At 47.1% G+C, this 15,192-nt stretch overlaps 1 protein-coding gene across 6 annotated transcripts in view; it reads right to left on the minus strand.

Annotated features, from left to right (window-relative positions):
- LOC147889054 (Polynucleotide adenylyltransferase family protein) overlaps positions 1–15,192 on the minus strand; it is an 80,704-nt gene that overhangs the window by 4,907 nt on the left and 60,605 nt on the right. The gene's annotated exons all lie outside the window — the stretch shown is intronic.

Here is a 15,192-nt window from a genome sequence, read left to right on the forward strand (position 1 = left end):
CATTTTGAGATGCATTATGAGGGGCTGTGAGTTCCTGTTTAATGCCCTTAGCTTCGCAAAACTGTACAAAAGCATGTGACACATACTCACCCCCATTATCGGATCTGAGGCATTTCAACCTGCGACCTGTCCGATTCTCAACCTAAGCGACAAACTTCTTGAAAGCATCTAAGGCATCGCTTTTATGCTTCAAGAAATAGACCCACACTTTGCGTGTGGCATCATCAATAAAAGTAATGAAATACTTTGCACCCCCTAGTGATAGCTGTAGCATCTCACACAAATCAGTGTGCACTAGATCAAGCGGTGCTCTATTTTGGGGAGTTCTCCTCTTACGAGGAGTCATAGAATGCTTGCCAAATATGCAATGATCACAAGTAGGCAAATCTGAAAATGAAAGAGACGGCAGATAACCCAAACGTGACAGTTCTTGCATTCCTTTAACGGACATGTGTCCCAACCGGCTATGCCACAATGAGACCTTTGGCAGCTCGGCTATGGCAACAACATGATTACCTACACTGGAAACATAAAGAGGGTACAAGGTATCACTCTTATAACCCTCAGCCACTACAACCTGGCCATCAGTAATCACCCATTTGGAATCCCCAAATGTGGTGTGGTAATCACTGTCATCCAACAAGCCAGTGCTAATCAAATTTTTCTTGATTTGCGGCACATGACGAACACCATCAAGCATAAATGTGCGTCCATCAGGGAATACTATCTGTATACTGCCAATCCCTGCAATCTGACATGCATAGTTGTTCCCCAGGTGAACAACTCCATGAGTACCTGTGTAGGAAGTAAACCACTCCCTATGAGGAGTAACATGAAAAGAAGCACCTGAATCCAAGAGCCAGGTGTGCATGTCATGACCATCAATAACCAATGTATGTGCAATTACAGCAGAAGAGCATAAAACATCATGTCTGTCACTGTCACTGTCCTCTGCTGCAACATTCACTGCATCCAAGTCATCTGCCTTGGCCTTGCCTTTGCCTTTGCTTCCACTGCCTGCATCCTTTGTCTCAGCCTTCTTGGCTTTCTGATCCCGTATAAACTTGAAGCACTTAGACTTCACATGTCCCTTCTTGCCACAGTAAAAGCATTCAATATCCTTTTTGCCACGGGACTGACTGCGGGATTTGGACTTTCCAGCAGATCTCCCCTTCTGCTGAGTCCTACCTCTTTCCTGTACCTGCAAAGCATTGGAAGACTTGCTGCCCATATTATTCTTCCTGCTCATCTCCTCCATAAGGAGAGAGCTCTCCACATCAGCATACATAAGAGTGACATTTGAATTAGACAGGGTCGTCTTGAAAGTGTCCCAACTCTCAGGGAGGGTACACAACAAGAAAGTAGCCTTGAACTCCTCATCAAGGTTCAATCCCTGTGCAATAAGCTGTGTAAAGATGGCATTGAACTCACTCAAGTGTGAGGTCATAGCTGTACCTTCCTTCATGCGAAGGTCTACAAGCTTTTTCAACCAATAAACCTTACTGGCTGAACTCTTTTGGGCATACAACTCTTCTAGCCTCTGCCATAGGCCATAAGAGGTCTTTTTAGCCTGAACATTGAACACAAGAGAATCACTGAGAGTAAGCATGATAGCAGTCCTAGCGGACAAATCAAGCTCCTCCCACTCATCATCTGACATCCCAGATGGCTTGACACCCTTCACCCTTATGGGCTTAGAAATCTTCTTTAGTAGAAGTACATTCAAACACTGTTCTGCCCATAATGCATAATTGTGTGCCCCTTCCAATTTCTTTATGTTCAGAATTGAAGATTCACTTCCCCCTAATGCCATATCAGATAAGGGAAGTACCTGACTCCCTGTAAGTCAAAAAAATGACTAAATAAAATTCTGATTTCTCAGAAAACCTGCTCTATCAAGAGCCAGGAGCACTCACAATAGTGCTGTTTTTACTGTCAAAAAATCTGCAGCAAAACAGAAAATTTTCCCTCCAGTCACTGTACCTTCTGACACACTGTACCGTGCTCAAATAGGCATAAAACAGTAACTTCAGAATGCTGCAGCTGTTCCACAAGTGCTTTATCAGTGCATCATCAGCTGACTAAGCACAAAACACTGCTGTCCTGGACACTTCTCCCACCTCAGATGAGGTATTGCACTGATTTTATATGCATAAACCACTTGTCATACACTGTTTTGTTCATTGAAAAGAGGCTCCAAACACCTCAGCCTGTCACAAACCTGCAACAAAGAATGGGACAAATCCCAAGCAATCACCCTTCTGCCAGGGGGATAAAAGGCATCTGAAGGTCTCAAACAGTAACTCAAGTGCTCACAAGCAAAATCTGGGCAAAAGCCCCTTGATTTGACACCTGTACCAAGTGAAAAACACCTCAACACTGAGGTAGCATACAAAATACAGCGCTCTCCTGGCACTTTCACCTGACAATGTAATGCATAAACGGCCCTGTGTACACAGTAACAACACAGATCCCAACGTACAAACACTGAAGAGAAAATCTTTTGAGCACTCTCAACGATGGACAGTTAGGGACCGAGTAAACTCGATGCGCCCTGGCCAAGCATGGCTCAACTGAGATTTTTCAAGGTGTCGTACACAGAATGTGACTTGCAAGAAATGTCACTGAATACACTGCGGAAACAAGACCAATGTGAGCACCCTGGCTCCACACTGCCTCAAGGCATACACTGCATAAACTTCCAGGCAAAAGCCCTTTGAAATTGTCACCCGAAAGCTGAGATTTGCACTCAGCAAAAGCATACACTGCATAAACTTCCAGGCAAAAGCCCTTTGAAATTGTCACCCGAAAGCTGAGATTTGCACTCAGCAAAAGCATAAAAGCCCTCTGCAAAATCAAGGCATTTGACCTTCCCGAAACAAGATAACTGTGCAACCACCACACACTGTGGCACTAGTCACCTCAAGCACGAGGGACACGAGGGTACTTGCTGTACCTTCAACACACAGTTTTGAGAACTGAACAACCGGGAATGAAGAGCAGAGTGCTCTCTTTTCCTTCTTCCCAAAAAAAAAAATGTGCCTCCTGTACCTGCTGTACCTGCGCAGGGTACCTGCTATACCCTGTACCTGCGAGGGCACAAATCCCAAGAAAAAAAAATTCTGACCTGTACCTCCCTGACGCAGCGTCTGTACGGTACAGCTACCTTGCTGGCCACACGACCGTACAGCCGTACGACGGCCTGTACGGATTCCGTACAGCCGGTACGGGTGGCTGTACAGGTCGCTCCTGTACGGCTGCCCGTGTGCAACCTGGGTGCGCGCCGGCGCTGCGCGCTGGCTGCGCCCGCTTGGTAGCGGGTAGCAACTAGCAGCAGCTAGCTGCTGCTGTTGCAAGTGCGAGCTGCCCCGCGCTGCCCTGTTCTGCCCGCGCTCTGCCCGCGCGCTGCTGTAGGGTGCGATGCCCGAGGGGAGGGTAGAGGGAGGGGTAGACCGGAGTGGAGTGGGAGAGGTAGAGGCTCTGATACCAGTTGTGAGGGAAAAGTGAGGAAGTGGAACGATGATGACAGAGAGAGAGAGGGGGAGACAGAAAAGTGTGGGTGTGAAGTGTTGAGCCACACCACAAACTCGTAGGTTTTATTAGGATTAGGCTTTCACCCTATGACTGTCTTAAGACAGTCATAGGTGTCATAACTTTAACAAAAGGGTGGCAATGTGCCTTTACCCCAACACCTTCTCACCACTAACTCCTCTCCAAGGGCTTCTTGCTGCCCTCTACTTGCTACATCCACTTCTCTACACATCCACTTCTTTCATGCTGTTGCTTCCATGCTGCACCCCCAGCCTTTCTAGTTTTGCAGCCCCTCTTCCTGTCTGCATTCGAACTCTTTGTTTGCTGCATTCGCAGCCCTTCAGTTTTGCAGCCCCTCCTCCTGTCTGCATTCGAACTCCTTGTGGTGCTCCTTTGCCCTCTACAGCATCTCCCTCTCTCACACACAGTATTTTGCATGCATGATGCTCCTTGGCTGCGAATTGCAAATTTGTGACACCAGCATATTTTGCTTATTTCTTTTGTGATCTCTCTCTTGTTGTGGGCATCCCATTTCCGAGAAGCACACCATCATTTCCAGTAAAAGAGCTGGCTATCTTGGTGAGACAATCGAAAAATCGCTGGCCGCACACTCCCGATTCACGTGGATCCGGATCCGACACACAGACACCCGTGACCTTTTCATAGCAATATGCTACTTCCCGCCAGACACATCCCACTTCGCCAGAGTGGCACGAGAAGAGGGTGAGACATCTCCATATGCACCCTTACATCACGATATCCCAGACCTTTCAACCCGCGGGGAAGTTCTCCTTGTTGGGGACTTCAATGCCAAGACGAGTTCGCGACAGGCACCACTCCTAGACTTCCGAGATGACTCTATCATGCTTCCAGACATGGACCTAGACGGAGCAGGTATGACTAGAACCTCATCGGACCGACACGGGCCTGTTACACCATATGGACACGCGCTCCTTGATTTGGGCAGGATGCATGATCTCATCATCTACAACAGGCTCGACCTTTGGCCCTCCTCAAGTGGTTTTACTTGCTTCCCACATGGGAAGGGGCACTAGTGTAGTAGATTACATCATGGGATCCCCTACCTTCACTTCATGTATCACCGACTTCACCGTAGCACCACTCCCTCCAGGAGCTGATCACACATACCTATTCTTCACTATCGCCACCCCATGCTTAGCCACACCACACACACCACATAGGAAGCACAACACCTACCACGACATACACTTTGATCACAGCCTCTCATCGACCTACTCTGGACGCCTAAACAGACTCTTAACCTACATCGATCACATACCACTCATAGAGGACCGTGCTGCCCTGATTAGTCGCACACTCCACGAGGCTGCCCTCCAAATCTTTCCCCACACCACACAGTCCACTAGACCACCACCTCTTGGTTCTCTACCCTGCAACAATTGGTACGATGCGGAGTGCAAGGCTTATCGCCGATAGCTCCAACTTGAAACCAGATGTCACCTCTCGAACACACCAGACACGGTACGCAAGTACCGACGTCTCGTACGTCAGAAGAAGGAGGTTTTTCTTCGTCAAAATGAGGAGCTGCTGCTGCAATCTTGTACAACAACAACTCTAAGGATTTTTTGCAGAGATTCCTTGAGCGTAGGTTCCCATCACCCCTCACCGACACGAGAGTCTGGCACACGTATGCACACCATCTATATGATGTCCCACACCAGCCCACTCCAGACCTCATACACACACCTCATCCCACCACTTGCACGTTGTTCACCAGAGGGGGGTCAAGGACGCGACATTGAAACTGCACAATCGCCAAGCTAAGGATCGCGAGGAGCTATGCACTGAGTTTATCGCATATGGGATCGACACGTTAGCTCCGATCCTAGCAAAGCTATTCAATGACACTGTTTGCCTTGGCTTCCCCCACATTTGGACACTCAACACCATCACCCCCATCCACAAGGTAGGGGATCCCATGGACCCGAGTAACTACAGGACTATCATGATTGGACATGTGATGTCCAAGATCTATGCAGTTGTATTGGATGCATCGGTCAACCTGTTCGCAGAGATAAGAGGGCTCACAGCAGAGGGTCAGGCCGATTTCAGGCGAGACCATGGGACTATGGATCACATACTCACCCTCACGAGTGTCATTGAGGAGACCAGACCACGGAAGGAGAGGGTATACTGTTGCTTTGTGGATTTCCGCAAAGCCTTTGACACAGTACCTCGAGCTCGTCTTATCACACGCCTACAGACACTGGGATTTGATCAAGAGATCATCTGGGCAATCATGGCACTGTATGAGAGAGTAATGGGCCGAGTTCGTACAGGCACAGGTTGGATAGATGAGATCCTGAGTACCATAGGGGTCAAACAGGGTTGTCCCTTATCACCGCGACCCTGTTTGGCCTCTACATCGATGAGCTTGAGACTTTCATGGGGACGTTCGGAGGGACCAGTTGCTCACTTGCCCGGATCATCATCAGGATTCTTCTTTATGCAGATGATGTGATACTCTTGTCGTCCACACCCGAGGGGCTCCAACGACACCTGGATGCACTACAGGCTTTTTGTTTATCCCATGATTTGGAGGTCAACCTTGGCAAGACCAAGGTCATGATCTTTAACACCTCTCGAGCAAACATGCAACAGAAACAGTTTACTTTTACTTTGGGTGGGTCACTAGTTGAGATCGTATCCTCATACACTTACTTGGGGGTCATCTTCTCCGGCCCGATCTTCACGATGAGACCAGCGATGCAGGCCAGACTAAGCAGGGGATACGCCTCACTGGCTCGGCTAGAGAGACAGTGCTTTCACTCCCACTTCCAGGACCCTCGAACCAAGGCTCTTCTCTTCGACTCCTTGGTCCGACCAGCCGGTATGTATAGTAGCCCTTGTTAGGGGCCTGACATGTCAGAGATAGAGTGGACACACGTGGAGCACTTGCAGATCCTCATGCTCTCACGGATGATCCGGGGGAAACCATCTGTACCACATCACATCATTCAAGCCGAGTTTGGTGCTTCTCCACTCCAGCTCGATGCAGCCTTTCAGAGCATCACATATCTACACCGGGTTAGATCATATGGGGACTGCACATCAAGGAGACAGAGGTTGCCGTGGTTGGCTCTCGATTCCTCCATGAGGTTGGCAGCAGAGGGAGACGAGCGATTTTGGTATGCACGGACTCACAGATGGTTTGTGAGACTAGGGTTCCACATCGATAGGATACCTCCTTTTCAGTACAGTTTAGATGCCCCTCCGGTACTCCCACCCACCATCCCGATTGGGCCACATACCAACCAGGTCGTTCGAGAGGATCTCCTGCAGCTACACACCTTTAGGACCTGGTTGGAGCCGAGGGAGCTTCCAGTGAAGCTGAGTTTCTACAGAGATTACTGTCTTCGCATTTCGGAGGAGGGATTCATCACACCGCCGGGGTACACTGAGCTTCATATGCCTCACTCACTACGGATCTCCATCGGACAGTTTCAGGTATCATCACACCGCCTCCGCATAGAGAGCGGCACAGCAGAGGGGATTCCTAGGGAGCATCACTTATGCATACTGTGCGACTGTCAGGAGGTTGAGTCGGAGGAGCATTTTATTTTCAGGTGCCCAGTGTACTACGAGATCCGAGGTCGCTACCACTGCCTCTTCAGAGAAGGCTCCGGGCTCCTTTCGAGATTCCTCACCTACCTAGATCAGAGATGCCTCGCAGCCTTCATTCACGAGGGAATCCGACATAGAGAGTACTTACTCAGGCGAGGGGGCTTGGTCACATCATCAGACACCTCTCAGAGCGGGATCACAAAGTTCTTCCCATCCAGTGACATTGATCGTTCAGTCTCTAGCCATCGACGTGACAGAGACCCCGACCCGACGATCGCAGCACGACATACAAGACATCAAGGGGACACACAGATCACTCTGGGGGACCTCCCGTCATTGTTTAGACCCGGGATACGTCCCACGGGAGTCACGGTGGCTCTGGTCTTGCGTCGAGCCTCATCCAGGAGACCGAGACGCACGGCACCCCTTGACGGGCACCAGCGTCCCATCACCAGCTATGGACCAGCCAGGGGGACGACATGACATACGGAGGATTCCGCTCCGCTCCACCAGTCCTTTTCTTTTCATTGTTACATCCAGATGTATTTGATTATGTATGATCAGACTTAGGATTCAGAACGGGTGATGATGCTCGTTTCAGTGGCTCCACCCTTACTGTGATTTGTATCAGGTTTTCTTTCAGTCTCATAGACCCATCGGTCTTCCGAAGACTCTAATAAAATTTCTTTCTTTCTTTTCTTTCTTCCTCTTTGTTGGTTCACAAGGTCTTGATCTTCTTTCCCCGGGCCTTCCACTGTTGGAATTGGTGAAGGCTTGAGACTTCTTTGCAATACAGTAGATCCAAATCATTCTACTGAAATTGTCGCTGAGATTAGAAAATACCAGCTCCTAAGAGTGATTTCGTGGACATCTTTCCACATATGTCAAAGTGGACCAGCACACTTGGAACCTTAGCTTGCTGCGTAGCCTCCTTTGGGAATGCCTCCTGGTGTTGATTGCCCTCCATGCATGCTTGGAAGACTTCAGCACTATCTGCTATATGTGGAATTCCATCCACTAGTCCAGCTCTTTGCATTTATGAAAGAGTTCCATAGCTAACATGCTTGAACCTTTCATGCCACAACTTTGAAAAGGACCAAAACAAGAAAACAAGAGAGTCATGGGTGATTTGCCAGATTTTCCTTCCAACCTCGTTGTATGGCACAACTCATGTTCGAACACCACTCACGTTTCAATTCATGTGTTTCTTCTTCTAAAGAGCCCCTAATCTCCCTAGATGGGCGTAGATTGCCACATGTCATCTTATAAGGCCACTTAGATGCTTTTTTAATCTCTTCTTGGGATTCCATTTAAACCATTTTACCCCTAGGCACAATTCATAATTAGGAACACCTACACCTCGTCACGATCGTTCTTAGGATCAATTCATAATTAGGAACCCTACAACTCGTTGTGATCATTCTTAGGATTTGTCCAGTTTTATCGAAGGCATATAAAAGGATATTCCGAGATAGTATCACCCTTGACTGAGCTGACATCAGAAAAAGTATCTTTCATGTGGGCGCATAATCAACAGGCGAGTTTTGATGCCATAAAGAACTCTAGTCCGGTGTTTAAAATTGTTCATCTCAGAAACCGTTTTTCCTTTAGAAACCAATGCAAGAGGCATTGCGGTAGGGCAATTAGGAGAAAAACATGTCCCATCAATGTCTAGTCAAAGAAGATGGTGAGGAATTAAGAGATCTAACTTCTGCTTACACAACTTACAATTGCCACGCATGTTGAATGCAGGGTATTATGCCCACTCTGAATCCTAGGCACAAACCATGTCATCACCTGAGTCTACAAGCACGTTCCAATAACTCTTGTCAATATAAGTCAGAGCCAGGTCATTTTCTTGTTCCGAAACAACCCTCTCTAGGCCTGGTCCACATGCTTGCTTTAGCCCCAGATATGCACTTCAAGAACAACACACACGTAAAAATAGAGCCAAGTGCTAGCAAGCAAAGCTTGTACTGCACGCTTTAAAAATGTGGGCTCTAGCTAGAAGAAAATGATTGAATACTGTTACGCTCTAGCCGAGGTAGCATGACCTCGGAAGAATCAGTCGACATTTCCCTTATAGGATCTATCTTTGTAATATATGTGTTTGCGCTTTATGTAAATGATCGGGAGGGATTAATGTCAAGGTCCTAGGTGAGGGCTGATAGCACCAGACTAGATAGATCTGAGACCAAGGGCCTAGTGCAAAGATTGTGCCTAGGGGCAAGGAATTAAATGCATCCCAAGAGAGGGGTGAAATGTTGCATTAGGAAGGCCCTATATGGATGACATGTGGCATCTAGATCTATCTAGGGATTTGGGGTCTGTCAAGGCTAGTGAGAGAATTGAAGAATTGGTGGATTTACGTGATTTCGATATAGCTCTCTCTCTCTCTTGCTTGAAGTCTTGGCAGAATTGGCTGGGTGGAAACGAAAGGTGCTACTCCCGTGATCTGTAAAGAGAGAAAGGCAGATATCTGTGAGAATTGGTATCAGAGCCCAAGGTTGTGTAAGGGAAGGCTTGGGTTCGGTAGGCTCCTTGGTTTGATCGTCCTCATGATCATTGGCTTCTTTTTCGTCCAACGAATTTAGACAGCTGAGTCGGACTTGAGAGATGCACGAAGCAACGCGTTTCAATTGCAAAAGTATTACGACGACGCACTCAACGAAGCAGCTGATTGACGGAACAGGGACCGTGGGAAGGCACGTCGTCGATCATAGCTGGTGACGAAGCTAGTTGGTAGGTGACGAAGCTAGTTGGTACTACGTTGACGGACGGTAGCTGGTGACGAAGCTAGTTGGTAGGTGGCGCAGGAACGTGGTGGTCTACGACGGATTGAAGAAGGAAGGTGACAGTTGCGGAGGTCTTCGGTGAGATTTGTGAGAGGAACGCAGACTGGTCGTGAACGAACCTGTGACGACAGAATATGGTTGACAGCGCGCTGCCACCAATTCAGCCGTAGCCTTGGCCCTCCAAGCTCACGTAGACAGCTCGTAGTTGGGACTTCTTTGGCCACCAGTTCCGCTTATATGCTGTAGCTAGTTGATTGCAAATTGCTCGGGCTGAAAGCTGTGGGATTCAAAGTCCAGGGAGCACTCTATCTATTTTCCTTTTGGTTTTCGTTATTCCTGTTTTGTCGGAAGCAATTAGATTTTCTTGGTCATCAGAGGTCGCAGTTGATGATGCTATGGCAAGAATAAATTATGCTTGAACAGATTATGCCTGTGTGTTTCAGTCGGAGTCAGAATGCAGGAATTTCCCTAGTATAGGGAAAAGCGCCATCTGTGAGATATGCCTGTATTAAATGCTTGATCAGTGTGAATGTGGGATTGCAGGAATTCCCTAGTATAGGGAATTGTGTTCAGAGTGTCAATACCCTGAATTGTGTCAGCTTGTGATTACAGTGTTCTAGGGGTGTTTTAAAAAAATTATTTTTTTTTTAAAAAAAAAAAAAAGGCCCCAAAACAAAACACCTACTGAACTAAATGGAAGCAGAAGAAGGAGCTTCCAGGAGGGACCCTGGTGTATCGGGAGTCCGGCCGACCCAGCAGGGATCGCGCCCAGTAGCTCACACTTTATCTGGCAGGATTGCATTGCTGGAAGATGCCTTGCAACAGTTGTTAGCGCAGCAATTACAAGCCAACGCAGGGCAATCTGAACTTAGGAGAGTGCTACAGAGTATGTCTGCCAGACCTTCTCGAGAAGAGAAGGGAAAGGCTCCAATGGAACTGGAGTCTAGTGTCCATACGGTCGAGCCTAGGAAGGCTAAAGTGCCGAATATTGCAAATTACAGACCGGAAAAGTATTCTGGTCGGATGAACGACCGTAGCTCCGATGTCATTGAGACCTGGCTACACAAATGGGACGAGGCGTTCGCCATTTGTGAGATCAGAAATGACATCAAAAAGATCCGCGAGGCCACCCATATGTTTAGTGAGGCTGCGGATCGGTGGTGGATTAAACAACAAAAAGATGGCATAGCATCCACTACCTGGGAGGGGTTTAAAAGAGAGTTCAGGAAACACTTCTTACCTCCTGACGAGGCATCCCGAGCTTGGGATCAATATAGGAACCTTCGTCAGAGAAATTTATCAGTGGCAGAATACACTGATAAGTTTCGAGAGAGTGTAATGAAGGTTGACGAACCCCTGCCTCAATCAATCCAAGTGAAAGATTTCATATTTGGATTGAATGATTGAATAAAAATGGAAGTTCGGGCTAAGTACGCGAACACGCTAGATGATGCAATAGCTATAGCCCTGAACTACGAGGATGCCAAGGGCAGCAAGCCAAGTGGGTTTGCACAGGTCGCGACCCAGTATGGGTATCCGAAGAAGTCTGGGTTTAAGAAGAAGTGGGCTAGTAGAGGGAGTGGTTTGCAGCCGAGTGGTCAAGCCAAGCAGGCGAGACCGGCTGAAACTCCTAAACCGAGTACCACCATTGGAGTGAAAAGGAAAGTAACTCCAATGGCAGCCCGGGCTTGGTCTAAGTCTCCCTTAAACCCGGAACAAAGGGAAAAAGCGAGGAGAGAAGGCTTATGCTTTGGTTGCCTTCAACCTCATCAGTGGAGAGATTGTCCACGTAATAAAGATCGTCGGATGGCTGAGATGGTGATCTCAGAGTGCGACGTGGAGATGCAGGGAAGTCCCAGAGCGGAAGAGATGCAGATTCAGCTAGCGGGATCTTCTCAGAGGTTAGTACCTTGTTTGTTCTGTGTGTCTGTTACTAAGTTAGTGACGAGTGCACCTGATAACATCCTATCTAAGCCCGCAGCAACGGGGTATACAGCCTTCAATGATACGGAGTTAATCAAAATGAAAGGGCAAGTGGCCAGTCATGATGTCATTGTGTTGTTTGACTCAGCGTCAACTCACAATGTGATTAACTCCAAGCTCGTGAAGAGGCTGAAATTAAAGACAAGTCCATCTGACTATGCGTATACAGTCAGGATGGCTGATGGAAGTTCGACTGAAGTATGGGACCAAAGGGTTACCCAGTTAGAGCTTCGGATTCAGGACTATGCTGAGAAGCTTGATTTTGAAATAACCAAGCTTACTCATGCGGATATAGCCCTGGGAATGGCGTGGCATTCTAGGAAGAATCCAGCCATTGATTGGAAAAAGCACGTATATCAATTCGAGATGAATGATGTGCTTTATGTCTTGCGAGGTGAAAGAGATATACCTCAGGGACCGTTGGTTTCCGTGATGGAAATCAGAAAGGCTCAAGTAGAGTCTTTATACCTTTGCACAGCATCGGTAGAGTCGGTAGATGAGTCTTCGGCTAGCACTGATGTTACGCAAAGTGATGAGATGGCCAAGCTGGCTAATCTTATAACAGAGGAGTTCTCTGAATGTTTTAGGGATGAACTACCTTATGGGTTACCTCCAGAGCGGAAAGTTCAGCATAAGATTGAACTGATCCCGGGGGCAGAACCTGTAAATAGACCTCCCTATAGAATGAGTTTTACTGAAGAAGCGGAGGTGCGTAGGCAACTGGAAGAATACCTCAAGTTGGGACAGATTCAACCAAGTTTCTCACCTTTTGCTTCACCAGTGATATTAAAGAGGAAAAAGGATGATACGTTTCGCCTCTGTATAGATTACAGAGCATTAAATAATATCACTGTTAAGCACAGGTATCCGATGGCTCGGATTGATGATTTGCTAGATGCATTACATGGAGCCGTGATTTTCAGCAAGATAGATCTTAAGTGCGGCTATCATCAGATCCGGATTAGAGCCGAGGATGTGCATAAAACCGCTTTTAGAAGCAGGTTTGGTCATTATGAGTTTTTGGTAATGCCCTTCGGACTTACCAATGCTCCAGCGACCTTCGTCATGCTTATGAACGATTTACTACGTCCGTATATCGGAAAATTCGTAGTACATTTTATTGACGATATCTTGATATTCAGTAAAAGTATTACTGAGCATCGTGAACACTTAAGAATAGTGTTCAGTACTTTGAGGAAAGCCAGTCTTTACGTGAATAAAAAGAAAACTATACTGTGTATGGTTAGGCTTGAGTACTTAGGATTCATAATTACTCCACAGGGGGTAGAAATGGATCCGAAGAAGGTGGCTGCGATACTAACTTGGCCAATCCCTCAGAGTCTGACCGCGTTGCGATCATTCTTGGGATTTGTCCAGTTTTATAGAAGGCATATCAAAGGATATTCCGAAATAGTATCGCCATTGACTGATCTGACCTCAGATAAAATACCTTTTATTTGGGGACAAAATCAACAAGAAAGTTTTAACACCATAAAACAAGCTGTGGTCTCAGGACCGGTGTTAAAGACAGTTGATCCCCAGAAACCGTTGTTCCTAGAAACCGATGCAAGTGGCATTGCGGTAGGAGCAGTCCTCCTTCAAGAGGGAAGGCCAGTAGCCTTTGAAAGCAAGAAGCTTTCTCCCTCTCAAAGGAATTGGCCAACTCATGAATTGGAGTTGTATGCTGTTATCCATGCTTTGAAAACATGGAGGCATTATCTGTATGGTTCAGAGTTTTATGTGGATGTGGATCATGATACTCTGAAACATTTCTGTAAACAGCCTGACTTGAGGGGCCGCCAAGCTAGGTGGGCAGAGCTCATGCAGGAGTTTAATCTAACGATTCGGTACCGAAGAGGAAAAGACAATAAGGTAGCTGATGCGTTGTCTCGCATTATGCACAACCTGAGTTTCACGGTATTAGAGAGTGCTCTAATGACCGAGATCGGAGAAACTCAAAAGGTGGACGAGTTTGTCCAGAGCTTATGGCCTAAGGCTCATGTGTTACAACCCGGGGAAAATGAAAAGGATGACCTGGCATCCAGAAAAGGCCAAACTTATGCAAGATATACCATAAGGGATGGTATGCTAGTTAGAAATGGCAAGGTTGTAGTACCTGGTCAGAATGATCTCAGGCAGAGAGTCATTCGACAATGCCATGATAGCCCGTGTGCGGGACATCCAGGAGTCGAGAAGACATATGATCTCGTGAAGCGAGATTTCTTTTGGCCAAAGATGAAAAAGCATATTCATGAATATGTGACACGGTGTTTCTCGTGTCAGGTAAGTAAGGCCGAGCGGGTGAAGCCACCCGGACTTTTACAGCCCTTGGAAATACCACTAAGTAAGTGGGAGAGCATTTCCATGGATTTTATTGTAGGACTACCTGCAACACAAGGAGGGTATAATTCTATCCTTGTGGTGGTTGATCGTCTAACCAAGATGGCTCACTTCATTCCGACTAGAGAGTCTATTAGTGCCCCGCAAGTAGCGGAGTTGTTTATTAGACATATATTTCGTCTGCATGGATTGCCTAGATCCATAGTGTCAGACAGAGATGTCAGGTTTACCGGTCACTTTTGGACAGCGGTATTTGAGACACTAAGGACTGAGTTGGGAATGAGTAGTGGGGATCATCCTGAGACGGATGGTCAGACGGAGAGAGTCAACCAGACTTTAGAGGATATGCTGAGAGCATATGTGTCATTGAGGCAACATACATGGGACAAGTGGTTGCCATTGTTGGAGTTTGCCTACAATGATAGGAAACATTCATCTACTGGGTTCAGTCCGTTTGAGCTGAACTATGGTTATAGACCAGCTAATCCAACTATAGTTGGAGTACCTCAGAAAGTGCCTAGTGCCGCGAACTTTGTAGTTCAGATGCGGGAGATGCTAGCACTTGCGAGAGCTAATATCCGCCAGGCTATGGATAGAGCCAAGGTATATGCGGATGAAAATCGGTCTATAAGAGTATTTGAAGAAGGAGAAAAAGTTTTTCTCAGAATTCCTTCGCACTCGAAGTCGTTGACTTCAGGAGAGTGTGTTAAGTTATCACCTCGATACTGTGGGCCGTGGTTAATTCTAAAGAGAATAGGCCGTGTAGCCTATAAATTAGAATTGCCACAGGGGTGTAAGGTGCACCCGGTTTTTCATGTTTCACGTTTAAAGAAATTTTTACATACTGGTGACTCACTAATCGAAGGTGTGGTTTTGTTTCAGGAGATAGAGGATATTGCAAGGCGCAAACCAACAAGAATCCTGGACCGAGGAACAA

This window comes from Dipteris shenzhenensis, chromosome 21 (assembly GCF_047967505.1).
Source record: "Dipteris shenzhenensis isolate YYH24624 ecotype China chromosome 21, Dip_SZ_1.0, whole genome shotgun sequence".
Classification (NCBI taxonomy): domain Eukaryota; kingdom Viridiplantae; phylum Streptophyta; class Polypodiopsida; order Gleicheniales; family Dipteridaceae; genus Dipteris; species Dipteris shenzhenensis.